The 17,304-nt window shown below is 46.4% G+C and overlaps 1 protein-coding gene across 2 annotated transcripts in view; it reads right to left on the reverse strand.

Annotated features, from left to right (window-relative positions):
* Nucleotides 1–17,304, reverse strand: part of SAE1 (SUMO1 activating enzyme subunit 1) — a 69,281-nt gene that overhangs the window by 13,101 nt on the left and 38,876 nt on the right. The gene's annotated exons all lie outside the window — the stretch shown is intronic.

Genomic DNA, 17,304 nt, shown 5'->3' on the forward strand with positions numbered 1-17,304 from the left:
AGACCTAAATAGACATTTCTCCAGAGAAGACATACAGATGGCCAACAGGCTCATGAACATCGCTAATTATTAGAGAAGTGCAAATCAAAACTACAATAAGGTACCACCTCACATGGGTCAGAATGGCCATCATAAAAAAAAAATCTACAAATAACAAATGCTGAAGAGGGTGTGGAGAAAAGGGAATCCTCCTATACTGTTGGTGGGAATGTAAATTGGTGCAGCCATTATGGAGAACAGTGTGAAGGTTCCTCAAAAAACTAAAAACAGAGTTGCCATATGATCCAGCAATCCCACTCCTAGGCATACATCCAGACAAAACTATAATTCAAAAAGACACATGCATCCCTATGTTCACAGCAGCACTATTCACAATAGCCAAGACATGGGAACAACCTAAAGGTCCATCGACAGATGAATGGATAAAAAAGAGGTGGTATATATATATACAATGGAATACTACTCAGCCATAAAAAGAATGAAATAGGTGGTGCAGTGGTTAAGAATCCGCCTGCTGATGTGGGGGACACAGGTTCGAGCCCTGGTCCAGGAAGATCCCACATGCTGCGGAGCAACTAAACCTGTGCGCCACAACTACTGAGCCCACGCGCCACAACTACTGAAGCCCGCGCACCTAGAGCCCGTGCTCCACAACAAGAGAAGCCACCACAATGAGAAGCCCGCGTACTGCAACCAAGAGTAGCCCCCGCTCACCGCAACTAGAGAAAGCCTGCGCACAGTAACGAAGACCCAACGCAGACATAAATAAATAAATAAGTAAATAAATAAATTTATTTATTAAAAAAATGAAATAAAGCCATTTGCAGCAACATGGATGGACGCAGAGATTATCATACTGAGTGAAGTCAGAAAGAGAAAGACAAATACCATATGATATCACTTATATGTGGAATCTAAAATATGACACAAATGAACTTATCTATGAAATAGAAACAGACTCACAGACATAGAGAACAGACTTGTGGTTGCCAAGGTGTTTGGGGGAGGGAAGGATTCGGAGTTTGGGATTAATAGATGCCAACTATTATATATAGGATGGATAAACAACAAGGTCCTACTGTAGAGCACAGGGAACTATATTCAATACCCTGTGATAAACCATATGGAAAAGAATATGAAAAAGAACGTCTATATATGTATAACTGAATCACTTTGCTGTACAGCAGAAATTAAGACTTTTTTTTTGCATCACATCTCTCTTTATTGGTGAATTCTCTTTTAAAGACTAGAACCATCTGCAAACACAATATCAAGACAGCAACTAAACACAGACTAGTGGAAAGTATTAGAATTGAGGCTGACATAAATTAGCAATGATTACGGTACTATCATTTTATTTATTTATTAAAGAAAAATTTTAGCATCTTTATTGGAGCATAATTGCTTTCCATTGTTGTGTTAGTTTCTGCTGTGTAACAAAGTGAATCAGCTATATGTATACATGTATCCCCATATCCCCTCCCTCTCACCCTCCCTATCCCACCCCTCTAGGTGGTCACAAAGCACCGACCTGATCTCCCTGTGGGATGCAGCCGCTTCCCACTAGCTATCTATTTTACATTTGGTAGTGTACATATGTCCATGCCACTCTCTCACTTCGTCCCAACTTACCCTTCCCCCTTCCCGTGTCCTCAAGTCCATTCTCTACATCTGTGTCTTTATTCCTGCCCTGCTCCTAGGTTCATCAGAACCATTTCTTTTTTTTTTTAGTTTCCATATATATGTAACACAACATTTTAAATCAACTATACTTCATTCAATAAAATAAAATTTTTAAAAAGCAAGCCTTTTCATAGTAAATAATAAATAAAATAATAAATAATTAAAATATTTCATAATAAATAAATAAATCCTTATAGATGTTGATAATTAAACACATTTTTTTCCATTGTACAGGAAGTAGTACATTAATTAAAATGTGGGGGCTTCCCTGGTGGCTCAGTGGTTAAGAATCCGCCTGCCAACACTGGGGACACGGGTCCGAGCCCTGGTCCGGGAAGATCCCACGTCGTGGAGCAACTATGCCCATGCGCCACAGTTACTGAGCCTGCGCTCTAGAGCCTGCGAGACACAACTACTGAGCCCATGTGACACAACTACTGAAGGCCGCGTGCCTAGAGCCCGTGCTCCGCAACAAGAGAAGCCACTGCAATGAGGAGCCCGCACACCGCAACGAAGAGTAGCCCCCGCATGACGCAACTAGAGAAAGCCCACATGCAACAACAAAGACACGATGCAGCCATAAATAAATAAATAAATATAAATATAAATATATATATATAAATTAAAATGTGGGCCAAGTGAAAGGTAATACTTTTCATTTATTCAACAAATATAGTCAGAAAGGTAATCAAATATTGCAAAAATGACTAAAATTACTGTGATGAGTGCCATGACAGTACAACAGAGGATGTGACATCCTCTATAGGGTGCCGTCAAGTAAAGGTTCCCTGAGGAAGCAACATGAGGGAAGCATGTGTGGGCCTGGGAAGAAGGGTAGGGGCAACTTCCAGCAGAGGGAAAAGGCCCTATTATGACCCAGAAGAGAGGTCAGGTGGAGGAGGCATGCATTCTAGGCATCAGTTCAAAGGATGAACTGCTTCAGCCAGAAAGGCCAGCCAAGTGCTCAGACTCATCAGACAGGCAGATCATTACAAACAAAACCTCCCTTACTTAGTACAACCATTATGTCAACCTCCAGAAATGGATGTTTTGTTCTGGATGTGAACCAGAGGAAAGGTTCAGATGATGGCAGCAAATGAGCAGTACTGTATAACAAGACCCTAACAAGGCTTGAAATTGTAGCGCAAACGAAAACACACAGGCAGGAGCAGAAGACCGATCAAAATACAAGCACCTTCTACTGCCACAGCACCTTGTCTGGATGTCCACTGCAGGCTGGCTGGGTGGCATTCTTGTTCCCCACATGCTCCCCAAGGCAGGCGGACAGTCAGCCTGGAGCCTCGTCTCTAGGGCAGTCCTCTTCCCACACCACACAGGCTGTTTCGGAGCAGAGGTAGAGATGGGTAGATCCTCGGGTGCCCTAGGATAGCCCCTCACACTCACAGTTCACAAACTGCTTCCATTTAAGTTTCATCAGCATTTGCTGACTGAAAAAGTGAACTTACCCAGCAAGTTACACTCTCTCTCAGTACAAGGGGCTCTTCCCTAAAAGATAAGGTGGACTGAAAACTCAGGCAATTGTTGTGAGGCTCTTTAAAAACGCAAGTATTTGGAACTAGCCCCAGACTAAGGAATCACTGTCCTTCTCTTTGTTTTCTTAAGACTCACAAACAGTTTTGGTGACGAGCAGTGCGGTGAGAACCGCCCTCCAAGAAGCAGTAGGAATTCATTCATTCACCAGCACAAGAGAGCATTCAGTGTGTGCAGCTGACCTACGTGCCAAAGGTCTGATGGTGAGCAAGGGAGTCTGGGTCTCCGCAGTCTGAAAGCGATGGCAGGGGAGGATGGGGAATTTAGGGGTCAAGACAGATGGCTCCACTGAAGCCTGAGAGAAGTTCATAAATGGGCTACACAGTGTTCTGAGAAGATCCCAAAACATGGAAGCCCAGGTAAAAGAAGACGCAACCTGCTTCTGGGCTATGCTTTTCTCAGTGCCGGTGTCCGAGGAAGATCGCCTGTCATGTGCCCAGCATAGGGCTCTGCACATCAGAGGTTTTCTATTCTTTATCTTAAAAAGGTTCCAGAACACCTCTTCTGAATACTGTTTGCTGTCTGGGAATGTTACTCCCCTCTCATTTTCAAGAACACAGCTTCTACAACCCTCAATTCTACCTGACCACTTGGCAGACAACTCAAAAGTCGATGACAATTTGGATGCTGGCTAACACAGACCTGCCATCACCTAAGCTCAACTTCTAACTTTGCAGATGTGTCACTGGTATTCCAATTTGGAGTAAACAAATGCAATCAAGCAAGCATTTGGGGACAGGGTAGAGAAAAGACTGCAGAAGTGGCAGGTCATCACTGTTTACACCAAGCCTCTTTTCCAACAATGTCCTGTGAAGACAAAGGAACGTGGAAATCTGCTAGTCCAGTCAAAAGAGGATACTCCGAGCGGACTGTTTCGAAAGTCAGCGCTAATTCTGTCAATCACTCTTGAGAAGATGGACCCAGAATGTGCACCAGTGTTGCCTGAGCAGATGACGGAGGCAGTGCCAAGGGCAGGCCGCTTGTAATGCACAGTCCGAGGCCCAGTGGCAAGCACGTGGGAACGGAACGAGGTTGCCGGACAGCAGCAGGAGTCCCGCCCTAGCTGCCTCCCGTGCAGTCCTCTTATTTCTGTGTCACTGGAACAGAAGCACCAACTGTCACAAGGGACAGAGGAGAGAGGATCATTTTTTCAGCCCTCACCACAAAACTGTTCATCTTTTGGTTATGAAGCACGGCTCTTGAAGCATACTCAAACAATTAGAACAACTGCAAAACAAACCGTGCCTACTCTATGCCAGGCACCATTCTAAACCTTTTACATCCACAATAACCCAGGGAGGTAGGCAGGTCCGAATGCTCTTCCTAGTTTACAGGTGAAGAAACTGAAGTCCAGAGTTTGAGCGGCTTGTTCAATGGGACCGCCAATGAGTAGTGGCGTAGAAATGCCAATGCTGGCATTTGGAATCTGTGCTTCTTGATCCAGGAGAAAGCCAGGACCATCAGGAATGCAGCCCAAGGATTCCAAGTGGCCTGGCTCTTTGCCCCCCCACCTCAGGAAGACTCCTGTTTGACAACATTTCTGTGAGATGCATTTTCCTGACAGGGCCCTGCCCTCTCTCAACTGGTCCTTTATAAATTTATTTATTTATTTATTTATTATTATTATTTTTTTTATTGCTGAGTTGGGTCTTTGTTGCTACGCACAGGCTTTCTCTAGTTGTGGCTAGCAGGCTTCTCATTGCGGTGGCTTCTCTTGTTGCGGAGCACGGTCTCTAAGCACGTGGGCTCAGTAGTTGTGGCTCACGGGCTCTAGAGCGCAGGCTCAGTAGTTGTGGCACACAGACTTCAGTAGCTGTGGCTCGCGGGCTCTAGAGCGCAGGCTCAGTAGTTGTGGCACACAGACTTCAGTAGCTGTGGCTTGCAGGCTCTAGAGCGCAGGCTCAGTAGTTGTGGCGCACGGGCTTAGTTGCTCCGCGGCATGTGGGATCTTCACGGACCAGGGCTCGAACCTGTGTCCCCTGCATTGGCAGGCAGATTCTTAACCACTGAACCAGCAGGGAAGTCCCTGGTCCATTAATTTTAAGTTACTAGTTCAGTGGGTGAGAAGTGGACGTGGAAGCCATACGAAACCTTGCCCATCAATCTTCAGAGGGTAAGACCAGTTTCAACTCAGAAAGAAATAAGATGGCGCTCAGAGGAGGAGCAGAGGCAGCCAGCAGCTGGCCCCGCTGTTTCTCTGGGCCCCTTGCCTGTTCCTGGTGCAGGCCGCCTGGACGTGGGCCGGCAGCCTGGCACCGTCCAGATACCTTGCTGACCACATCTGAAGTCCGCTCAGGGCCTCTGGGAAGGGGGCCAGTCAGTCCAGCCACTTATTTGCAGCAAAGCAAACAGAGGCTGTATTTTGCACTCTTTTTCTAATGTCAGCACTCCAGTTAGCAGGGGTGGAGGGGGTGTGGGAAGAAGCCCAGTGTTCTAGACGGGCAGCAGCCTCAGAACTGACCCTAGCCCCGGACGAGTTCTCACTTATTAAATTCTCCTCTTTGTTCTGCTGTCCGCCCTCCCAAATAGCCAGACACACACATAGCACTGTTGACTCTGCATTTCTGAAGAGCACCTCCCCACCAGTTTCCAGATTATGAAACTATTCCATGAAGATCAAATACGGTCAGGGATGCCAAAAGATGACTCACTGAAACATATTAAAACACTGCACAAAATAAGAGTTCCAAACTTGATTAACTTCATCTGCACCTTTTAATTAACTCAGGTTGCAGAAGTCCGGGGGGGATGACATTCACCGTTACGGAGGATAGGCTGGGGTCTCTGCTATAGTTCAGGACTTGCCCATGTAACAGAGAAGGCAAACTTTGAAAAGGGGAAACCAAGCACCTTTTCATGGATTAGAAGAAAAACTGCGTACGTGTGAATAAACTACTACTTTTGCAAAAAGAAATTAACTCAAATTCAAATTTAATCTGAATCAGAATACCAGATTAGTGTTATAACAGGAATTTGGGAAGCAATGTTATTAATCACTCTTTCTTTCTAAACATTTCTTATTGCATTTAAATGGCATGATTATATTTAGCATAATCACTAAGGCCATCCAAAGACTCCAGTATTTTTATAGGAAAAAAATGAAATCAATGTTGCAAACTAGCTCCAACCCAACTGCTGTTTCCCAAAACAGTTCAACTGAGACCAAGTCAAATCTATATAAAATTGCCTGGCTGACGCCTAAAGCTGTTCTGTGCCAGACACCATCCCCATCTCTCTGGTGCTCCCCACCCATTCTCCCCAAAGTGGCTCACTTAATGGCGACTCATTATCTCTGGGAATGGCCTGGAAATCAGATCCACTCCTGGGTGACATAAACTTCCAAGAAAATGAAAAATAGAGTTATCCTCTTAGTCGGTAGCTTATGTGCTCAGGCAAGACGCTAGGCCTCACACTGAATACGTAGCGAGCACCGATTCTGTGCTGGGCCCTGAGCTGGGCAGGGGAGAGCAAACTGCACGCTCTGCCTCTCAGAGCATTTCGTGAGGGTGACAAACAAAAACTACACATGAAAGAACAAAAGGTGGGAACTAGGAAAGGCGCGCTGAGGGAGCGTGATCGGGCAGAAGGCAGTGGTTCCGCCAAGCAGCCCGCCAAGCCCCCTCCCCAGTGGGCGGAACCACCTCACCTTCACAGGTCCCCCGGCCCCAGATGCTGAGCCTCCCCACCTCTCACCCTCAGCCTGCTCACACGCTGCTTGTCAGCTTGCCTGCTTGCCTGCTGCGCCTTCTCTCCGCAAAGCCCTTCCTAGGCCTGGGGAGCCTGGGAATCCACAGGCAGCAGCATGCAGCAGCGAGGAGCACAGCTCTGGACCCCCTCTTCTCCTGCTTACTGTGACCCTGGACAAGTGACAACGACCCTGAGCCTCCTCTGTGAAATGGGAATCGTAAGAGCACTGACCTTATTAAGGGGCTTAAGGATTAAGGGAACTGATAGACGTAAAGCACCTCGGACGGTGCCAGGTAAGCATCAGGTAAATGGCGCTACTCCAGAACTGCCACTGCTTGTCCACATCTCCATAAATCCAGCTTGCACGGATGGCCCTTAGAGGAGCTGACACACTTGTTCATGCTGTGATTCCTCGTGTGACTGTGTGACCACCACTAACTCAGCAGTGAGCTCCGGGGACTACAGCGCCTCAGCTCTGAACTATACTCTTTATTCCCCGCACCCCGTTCTTTCCCTCAGGGTCTTAATCTCAATTTGTGATTTTACAGTCATCTGTGTAAATTCACTTGTACAAGGACTGACTTGTCTCCTCCACCAGATTTTGGTGCTCTGTGGGGCAGAGACCATATCTGTTTTGTTCACTATTATCTACTTAATGCCTAGCACAGGGCTTGCCCCATAGTAGGCACTGAGAAAGTATCTGTTCCACGGGAAGCTTCAATGTTTGGAGAAGGAAGGAAAATCACCACACGGGTGGGGAGAAGGCTCACAACAAGGCGACACAAGGCCCTCACAGAGCCTAACCAGGCCTGCTCTATTACTCATCAAATTGAATGGAGTCCTCAAGATACCGAGGATGGATCTGTCTTTCTTATCAACTATTTACAAACATGCTTAACATGGAATGTCCAGCAAGAAACAAAAAAAAGATACACAGTGTACCACATGTGTCCTCAAGAGGGAAACAAGATAGAAGCCTGGCTTTCAAGGCTGTATCTGAGGGCTAAAGGTACAGAACTGCCAGCCCACGGGGGTGAACCTCAGAGGAGGGACACAGCTGGACTGAGGAAGGCGGGGCATTTCCAGGAAGCCACCAGGAGCTCTGCTGGCTCTCAGCCTCTCACCTCTTGCGGCGTCTGGCCATCTGCTCAGCTCAGCTCCACACCACTCCCCCCTTCATCTACCTCACTCTTAGTTTTTCCCTTTAACCCAGAAGCTTAAAAGTATGCATGTGCATATACTCATTCATTCACTTTTTCATCCACAAACATTTCTGAGCACCTGCACTCCACCCCCACCGCCTGTGCTGAGCTGTGCTGGGGACTCAGAAGGCAGAGCTCACAATCCACGGAGGGCACTCGCATAAGCCCCCATCTGTCACCACGGCCACACAATCCTTTGACCTCTTTCTCCAGAGAACTTCACCTCCAGACTGGCCTCCCCTGAAGACTTTTTCTGAAACACCCCTTCTAAGCACCAAGTCCTGGCCACACTTCGACCTCTCCTATGAAGGCCAGTCTCTGATCTCATCACACATCAGCTCAAAACAGAGAAAGAAAGTTGCCTCCTGTTATTTACAGCTCACTCTCTTCTGAAAAGAACCTCGGGCAGCTGGGTGAAAGTTGTTGATGGGAGAAAGGAAAGTCCTACTTCTCAGAAATGAGCTGCCAGTTTTTGCCTACCAAATGCAAGACCATGATTACTCAACCTGAGCGAGAGGCAGAGGGACAGGCTCTGTCGCCCAGAGCTGGCGGCAGTGAGAATGCTCACCAAACTATGTGAAGATGTGGTATCGAGGATCTTTACAAAAGGTCATGCTCCTTGGCCAGTGATTTAATTATGTGTAAGCGGTCGCTGCCATGTTATTTATGCATATTTCAAAAAATCTGGAAATAATTTCATATCCAATAACACGATGATTACATGAAACATGATAAACTGACAGAATGGAATATTATTCAGCTATTAAAATTATGTTTAAGCAGTTTTTAGTCACATTGAAAAATTTTAATAGCATTTAGGTTTAAAAAAAGCGGGGGCATAAATAGCCTATATTCAGAATGAGCTCTCCTATGTAAAATAAAATAGAATGAATTAGGGCTTCCCTGATGGCACAGTGGTTAAGAATCCACCTGCCAATGCAGGGGACACGGGTTCGAGCCCTGGTCTGGGAAGATCCCACACGCCGCGGAGCAACTAAGCCCGCGCACAACTACTGAGCCTGCGCTCTAGAGCCCACGAGCCACAACTACTGAAGCGCACACGCCTAGAGCCCGTGCTCCGCAGCAAGAGAAGCCACAGCAGTGAGAAGCCCGCGCACCTCAACGAAGAGTAGCCCCCGCTCGCCGCAACTAGAGGAAGCCCGCCCACAGCAACACAGACCCAATGCAGCCAAAAATCAATAAAAAAAAAAAAAAATGAAGTAGGTACAATTGTTACCATCCTCATTTTAGAGGTGGGAAACTGAGGCTCGGGATCACGATGGACTCCAAAGTCAGCACACTTCTAACCTCTATGCTGTACTGCCTCCCTGGAAGCAGAGAGAAGACAGAAGACAGGCGAGTTTAAAAAAAGAAAAGAAAAAAGAAAATCACTTCAGGTGACCTTAGTTTCCCACCTCAGAGTCCACCAGTTTGGAATAATGCAAACCACCCATTCAGACTCTAGTCTGACCAAATATTCTAGTTCTCCTCTTAAAAAAAAAAAAAAGTCTAATGATTCCCAAGCTTGACTCTCACCTTTAAAGTGGAACATTCCAGACTTCCCTGGCAGAGCAGTGGTTAAGAATTCGCCTGCCAATGCAGGGGACACAGTTTTATCCCTGGTCCAGGAAGATCCCACATGCCACAAAGCATCTAAGCCCGCATGCCACAACTACTGAGCCCACGCGTCTAGAGCCCGTGCTCCACAACAAGAGAAGCCACGGCAATGAGAAGCACTGGCACCTCAACAAAGTGTAGCCCTCGCTCGCCACAACTAGAGAAAAGCCCACGCGCAGCAACGAAGACCCAATGCAGCCAAAAATAAATAAATAAATAAATTTATTTATTTAAATAAGGTGGAACATTCTGAAAAGTCTGCAATTTACAAAGAGAACGGGACAAAAACATTCTAAAATGCAGAGGCAGATGATGTAGAGGCCAAGTATGGAGATCGCTGGTCCCCTACTGCAAGGGCCCCTATCTACTAGCTTTGCCAGCCGCACCCTCCGCTTACAGAGCTATTCTGACAAAGCCCTTTCCATTCACACTCACCCTGCCTGGTCACAAGCAGCAGAGAGACAGGGTCTTTTCTCCAGGCCAGCACTTGAGTGGCACATGACCTTGACTCTGGGCATCTGCTGCTCTCTGCCAACCGCTCTTACCCAGGGAAGATGGCACAGGACATTCCCGTGACTGTTGTCTGACAGTCAGAGAAAAGATGTGAGGCTTTAAACAAGAATTGCAGCTGGGCTCGGGGCCCGAGAACAGCTCAAACATAGGCTACTGTGGGGGTGGGGGAGATGTGGGCCTGCAAAGAAGAAAACAAGGCAGGTTGCTGACAGTGTTGCCCATTATTACAATCTGGTCTCGGTGGGTCTCAGTTTCCCATCTGCAAAAGTGGAATAAGAAAATGTCACAGGGCTCTTGTGAGGTTCAGACTTTAACAATGGACATAATGCTATTAGTATTAGTAAGGCTAATAATTAAAGTCTGACTGAGCGCTTTGAGAGACGGGGTATTGGGCAATGCTTAAACACTTACTAGGTTTGGTGACAAATGACTTAGCTTCTCCAAGACTCAATTTCCTCCTGTGAAAATGACGTGATCATAGTAGGTCTGCTCTCACGAGGGTGCTGTGAAGATGTAATGTGATCACGATGGAGACAAAGCACTTAATCAACAATTACTCATGCACAAGATGTGCCTGGCCATCATTTAATCCCTGTGACCCTATGTGGCGGACTTGGGGTTATGCCTCTTTTTTAGGTTGAGGAGTGGAGCGTGAGCCTAAACACAGCTGGTTCTCTGACCAGACTCTACACCTGCTGACGGCGGAAAAGCCCAGAACTGCACTTATGGGTCACTTCTGCCCTTTCCCTCACCTCTCTTCTCTGCACGGCAGTGCCTTCTTCCTTTCTGAATGACTGTGGTCTGCGTTTTGTACCTCTGATAAGGCAGTGGCACCAGAAAAAAAACAAACAAAAAAAGAAACACAACAAAACCCACTGCTTTTTTCTTCCTCCCGCCCCACAAATTATTTTTAAACATTTGTGGTTATGACAGTAGCAAATCAACAAGCACTCAGCTGCTGCCGCATTATCGGAACCCGTTTCCCTGTGGCTGTCTCTTCCTCAGCAGTTCTTGTCATTGCTGGACACCAAAACACCCGCTGGGGAACGCCAGGCCCAAGTGGCAACGGCTGGTTTGCAAAGGTTACAAGTTCTAAAATAAGAAGTTCCTTCTGAAGAGAACTGATCACCCAATCAAGCTGAGGTCTAGAGAGAAAGTCAATTAAAAAATCATAAAATTTCCCTGCGGTGAGGGCAGGGAAAATTGAGGAAGGAGGAATCAAACTAAGTTTTCTAACAGCAAAAAAGTTATAAAGTGTCCAAATCTTGAGAGAGAATCCTTTTAGTGATGAGGAAGAATGAGGTACAAAATACTAGAAAGTTCTGGAAGAATACACAAGAAATGGCAGTTTCCTCTGAGGTATCTGAATATTTTACTAAGAAGACATCTTACTTTTACAATAAAAAGAAGGAGACAATAGGGCCATTTCTAAGGCTCTCCTATACATGATCATTGGGAGGAGATTATCAACATCTCCCTCATTTCTATAAAAGAAAACAGAGGCCACAAGGCAAAGAGGCTTGCTCAAGGCCTGGCAGTATATGATAAGAGTGGGACCGAAATGCCTTTCTTTCAAATCCAAAGCTGGAGACATCAAGGTTCTAGTGGCAGGAGAAAGTAGACATGAACTCCAAACTTGTTTGGCTAGATTTATGAACCAAGAACAATCAGCCATCTTAGAAAAGATTCGAATTCCTCCCTTGGAGGGCCCTAGGTCTGACTTTGCCAGCGCCTAGGAGAGATAGGAGCTTCCAGTCATAAACAAGCCCTTGTTCCCCGCACATGGGGAGTTAAAGGAAAGTGGAAGGGCTCCCCAATCCTTTGGATTTAGGCACAGTCCTACAGCCAGGTCTGGGGCTTTGAGTTACTGTGTGTCTTGTGGCACAGTCAGGAAAAGGCCAAAGGGCAACTATGCAAATTAGCACCACCTAGATGGCTTTACAGGGGCCTAAAATAAATGAATGAAGCCACAGGTTAAGAAAGGGCAAGATTCTCCAAGCTTGGGACAGGTGGCCGCAGCAATCAATCAATCCACATTTAGCAAGGCCCTGCTCTGCGTCAGGCCCAGTCAAGAGATGGTGAGCTGTGGTCCCTGCCCTCAAGTGACTCTGTTGTCCAGGGGATGCTATGGGATCACAGGGGAAGGAAACCCAACTCACATCAGGGGAGCTACATTCCTGGAGGTCACATCAGAGTGACCAGTGAGGATAAGTGGGAAGGGACGAAGCAGGATATTCCAAGCAGAAGGAATAAAAACATGTGTAGAAACGAGGGACTGACAGATGTCTGGGGACAGCAATGTCCCCAGCATAGGCTTCATGGAGGGCAGAAGGGAGTGGAAAGGAGAAAAGGAGGTCAGTGGGCCCCAGGTCTGGGATGCCAATCCAGGAGGTCTAAATGGTATCCTGAAGGCAAAAGAGAATCATGGAAGGGTTTTAGTTTTTAGACAGATCGGACTGGTGACTGAAAATGGATTAGAAGGAAGAGATCTGGGGACCTCCCTAGTGGCGCAGTGGTTAAGACTCTACGCTCCCAACGCAGGGGGCCCGGGTTCGATTCCCAATCAGAGAACTAAATCCCACACGCATGCCACAACTAAGGAGCGGGCGAGCCTCAACTAAGGAGCCCACCTGCCACAACTAAGACCTGGTGCAACCAAATAAATAAATATTAAAAAAAAAAAAAAAAAGAAGAAGGAAGAGATCTGAAGGAGGAGGCTGGTAAAGAGCTAAGCCACCAATGAAGGCTGAGGGTGAGAGGCAGCCCCACGGGAGGACTCATGGTCATGTCCAGGCTGAATTCCAGTCCCACCGAGCCCCATATAGAGTGCTTTCTGGATGAAAGGAGAGGCCAGTCAAGTTCTTGATGAACGCTGTGCAGAAGAGAAAATGGCAAATGCGTTAGAAGAGCTCCACTGGTTTCCAACACAGGCAGTATATTAAGAGCTCTGACAGCTCCTCTTTAATCCACCCAACAACCAACCATGAGGCTCAGCACCCCTTCACCCTCTGTACCCCTAGTACCCGCCTCCAAGCCACCATTTGTATTTGTTCCTAGTAAGGTCCTGCTTGGCTCTACATGAAAGCTGACGACGGGTTAAGTGTTTCTATGCAAATACACCCCCTACAGTCTGCCCAACACTACTGCCTGGAAGAAGAAATTCCTTTTGCAGAGCAAGGGCCCTAAGTGGAGACCACCCCAGGCTGGCTCAGCAGTGAGGTGCTATTTACTATACTATCTCCTACCTGAAGCATGAAGGCTTTCTGCTCTCAGTCACAGAGGTGTGCTGTTTCTCCCACAGCAGAGGTCTCTAGGCCCCCTTGAAAATCTGGGGGAACTCTATGGCTCCTTTCCAGAGGAACTGTACGTGTGAAGAGATGATGAGGATGTGCTGTTACATGTGCCCTTCCTATGGACCCAGCACTGATAGAGCCCTTTGCAGGTACTACTCATCAGCCGTCAATATCGGGATTTTTCCAGGTGCTGAGAACAGGGGTTTTTGGAGGTTGTTTTTGTTTTTCGTTATTTTAATTTTTATTTTGAAATAATTTTAGATTTAACAGAAAACCTGTACACAGAATTCCTGCCTAATTTTACCTAGTTCCCCAAATGCTAACGTTCTACCACATTTGTCATTATTTCTTCATATCTATAAATACACATTTTTAAAAATGATTTGAAATTTGCCCCTGAATACTTCACTATGTATTTCCCCAAAACAAGAATATTCTCACAGGGGCTTCCCTGGTAGCACAGTGGTTAAGAATCCGCCTGCCAATGCAGGGGACACAGGTTCGAGCCTTGGTCCAGGAAGATCCCACATGCCGTGGAGCAACTATGCCTGTGCACCACAACTACTGAGCCTGTGCTCTAGAACCCACGTGCCACAACTACTGAGCCTGAGCGCCTAGAGCCCATGCTCCGCAACAAGAGGAGCCACGACAATGAGAAGCCCCCGCTCTCCGCAATTAGAGAAAAGCCCATGCGTAGCAATGAAGACCCAACGCAGCCAAAAATAAATAAATAAATTTATTTAAAAAAAAATTCTCACAGAACCACAAAACAATGATCAAAACTGTGAAATTAACATTGATGGAGTATTACCATCTAATCTACAGACCTTTTTCAAATTTTACCAACTGTCCCACTGATGTCTTTGAGAGCAAAAGAAAAAAAAAAATCTCCTGCTCGCAGATCCAGTCTGGGAGGTCTATGTTCCATTGAGCTATCATGTCTCTTCATTCTCCTTTAATCTGAAATGGAGTTCCTGGGTCCTTTACGACACTTTTGAGAAGTACAGGCCATCTATTTTCTAGAGTCTTATTCAATCCAAGCATGTCTGATGTTTCCTCACAATTAGGCTGAGATTACCCACTTTGGGCAGGGAACCAGAACGGTGGCGTGTCTTGCTCAGTGCATCCTATCAGGACGCATTGAGACCTACTGTCCTATTCTTGGAATGTTAACTGTGATCTCTTGGTTGAGGAACAATCTGCCAGGGTTCTCTAGTCTTTCTCTGTAATTAATTAAAACATACCTTGAGAAGCCATCTACCCTGCTTCACAGAGAACTTTCCCATTAGTTTTAGCATCCATCAATAATTCTTAAAACAATTTTTACTACTATGATGATGGCCAAATACAGATTTTTTTAAATCTTCATCATTCCTGCTTTATTTATTGTTATTCTTCTGTTAAAAAAAAAAAAAAAAAAAAAGAACTTTGCTTTTTCCCCTCATTTACTTATTCAATTATCAGTATAGACTCATGGGTTCTTGTTTTAGTCTATGGGTTACAATCTATTACTATCATTTATCTGATCCTCAAACTGTCCCAGATTTGACCAATAGGAGCCCTTTCAAGTTGACTCCTGTGACCTTCTGACATGACCCATCATTCTTTGAGCACTTCCTTACTTTCAGGCACAGCAGGATATTCCAAGCTCACCTGTAAATTTCCTACCCCAGCCCCAGAATCAGCCATGTCTCCAAGGACTCCTGGATCCTTGGATATTAGCCATCAAGATCTGGGCATGAAATCTGTTCATTGCTACTGGAGAGCTTTTGCTCCTCAGCCCTCTCAACAGCCAGAGCTAGGAAATACGTATGTATGAATGTAAATACACAGACATACACACATCTATTTCTGTACCTACATATAAAAAACCATGAGTTCAGGGCTTCCCTGGTGGCGCAGTGGTTGAGAGTCCGCCTGCTGATGCAGGGGACACGGGTTCGTGCCCCAGTCTGGGAAGATCCCACATGCCGCGGAACGGCTGGGCCCGTGAGCCATGGCCGCCGATCCTGCGCATCCGGAGCCTGTGCTCTGCAACGGGAGAGGCCACAACAGTGAGAGGCCCGCATACCGCAAAAAAAAAAAACAAAACCATGAGTTCATCCAGATGACTGCAATACCAATCCAACCCCACAGGGCTCCTTCTAGCCTTTCCCACCTTCCGTATTTACAGAAACTAACTCCCTTTTCTGGCAATAAAAAAGTCCGAGTCTCATCATCCACAATATATTTGCCTATTTGCTCAATCCTAGAATAAATAGTAAATAGTTTCAGACTTGCTAACCCATACCACTGTAAAAAACAAACCAACTTACTAGACTTCATATTTGTTTACGGTTCTTCTTTTTTTTTTTTTTTTTTTTGCGGTACACGGGCCTCTCACTGTTGTGGCCGCTCCCGTTGCGGAGCACAGGCTCCAGACACACAGGCTCAGCGGCCATGGCTCATGGGCCCAGCTGCTCTGTGGCATGTGGGATCTTCCCGGACCGGGGCACGAACCCGTGTCCCCTGCATTGGCAGGCGGGCTCCCAACCACTGCGCCGCCAGGGAAGCCACAACGGTTCTTTTTTTAAACTGGGGTATACAGTCAAAATTCTGTATTCAAGAGCTACATGGGGACTTCCCTGGCGGCGCAGTGGTTAAGAATCTGCCTGCCAGTGCAGGGGACATGAGTTTGAGCCCTGGTCAAGGAAAATCACACATGCCACAGAGCAACTAAGCCCTTGTGCCAACTACTGAGCCTACGCTCTAGAGCCCATGAGCCACAACTACTGAGCCCTCATGCCACAACTACTGAAGCCTGCGTGCCTAGAGCCTGTGCTCCGCAACAAGAGAAGCCACCACAATGAGAAGCACGCCCACCGCAACAAAGAGTAGCCTCCGCTCGCCGCAACTAGAGAAAGCCCGCATACAGCAATGAAGACCCAACACAGCCAAAAATAAATTTATTAATTTCAAAAAACACATTCAGTAATTTAAAAAAAAAAGAGCTACATGGGTTATCTCCTTCTTACCCCTGCTTCAGTCATGCCCTCATCTGAAATACAGTACTTAACACATTTTTTAAAAACCCACACATGAGTAAATCAGGGCTTTGACACAGGACATGGGTTCCTTTTCTTCTTATGGCAGTGGTTTCCCTCTAATTGGCTGATCCTTCAGAAACCTGGAAGGTTTACAAAAATGCATATTCCAGCCACTCCTAATTATTGTGATTCAGTAAATCTGAGCTAGAACCAGGGAATCTGTATTTTTCAAATGTTCCACGAGTGAGGCTGATATCCTCTTAGTTGGGAAACCACTGGCTGTAAGAATAAAAACCTAAAAAAAGCAAGGCCCTGATCTCATCTCTGATCGGCACCCACCAAGCTCCAGCCTCGCTGTGCCATGGTCTCTGCACCGCTGGCCGCCTGCAAGCACTGCTTCTCTGCCGGCAACACTCTCACCTCCCTTTACCACCTGGCCAATACCTATTCTTTAAAATCCAGCTCAGATGTCTCCTCCTCTCTGAAGACTTCCCAACTCCCCAAAGAGAGCCAGACCCTCAGTTCCCTGAGCTCCCATAACAGTTTGCTTCTGATGGTAGAATAATTCACACATATTGAAAACAGACCAGCACAACACGACAGCTTTGTCAATAGCTCTCTGTTACAGCTCTCTTCACAAGGAGTAGAATTATTTGTGATTGAGTTTTGCATTGGCAAGATGACTTCTTCCCGTGACGATTCCCAGGCATGGGATCTGACACGTATCAGGTG

This window comes from Mesoplodon densirostris, chromosome 19 (assembly GCF_025265405.1).
Source record: "Mesoplodon densirostris isolate mMesDen1 chromosome 19, mMesDen1 primary haplotype, whole genome shotgun sequence".
Taxonomy (NCBI): domain Eukaryota; kingdom Metazoa; phylum Chordata; class Mammalia; order Artiodactyla; family Ziphiidae; genus Mesoplodon; species Mesoplodon densirostris.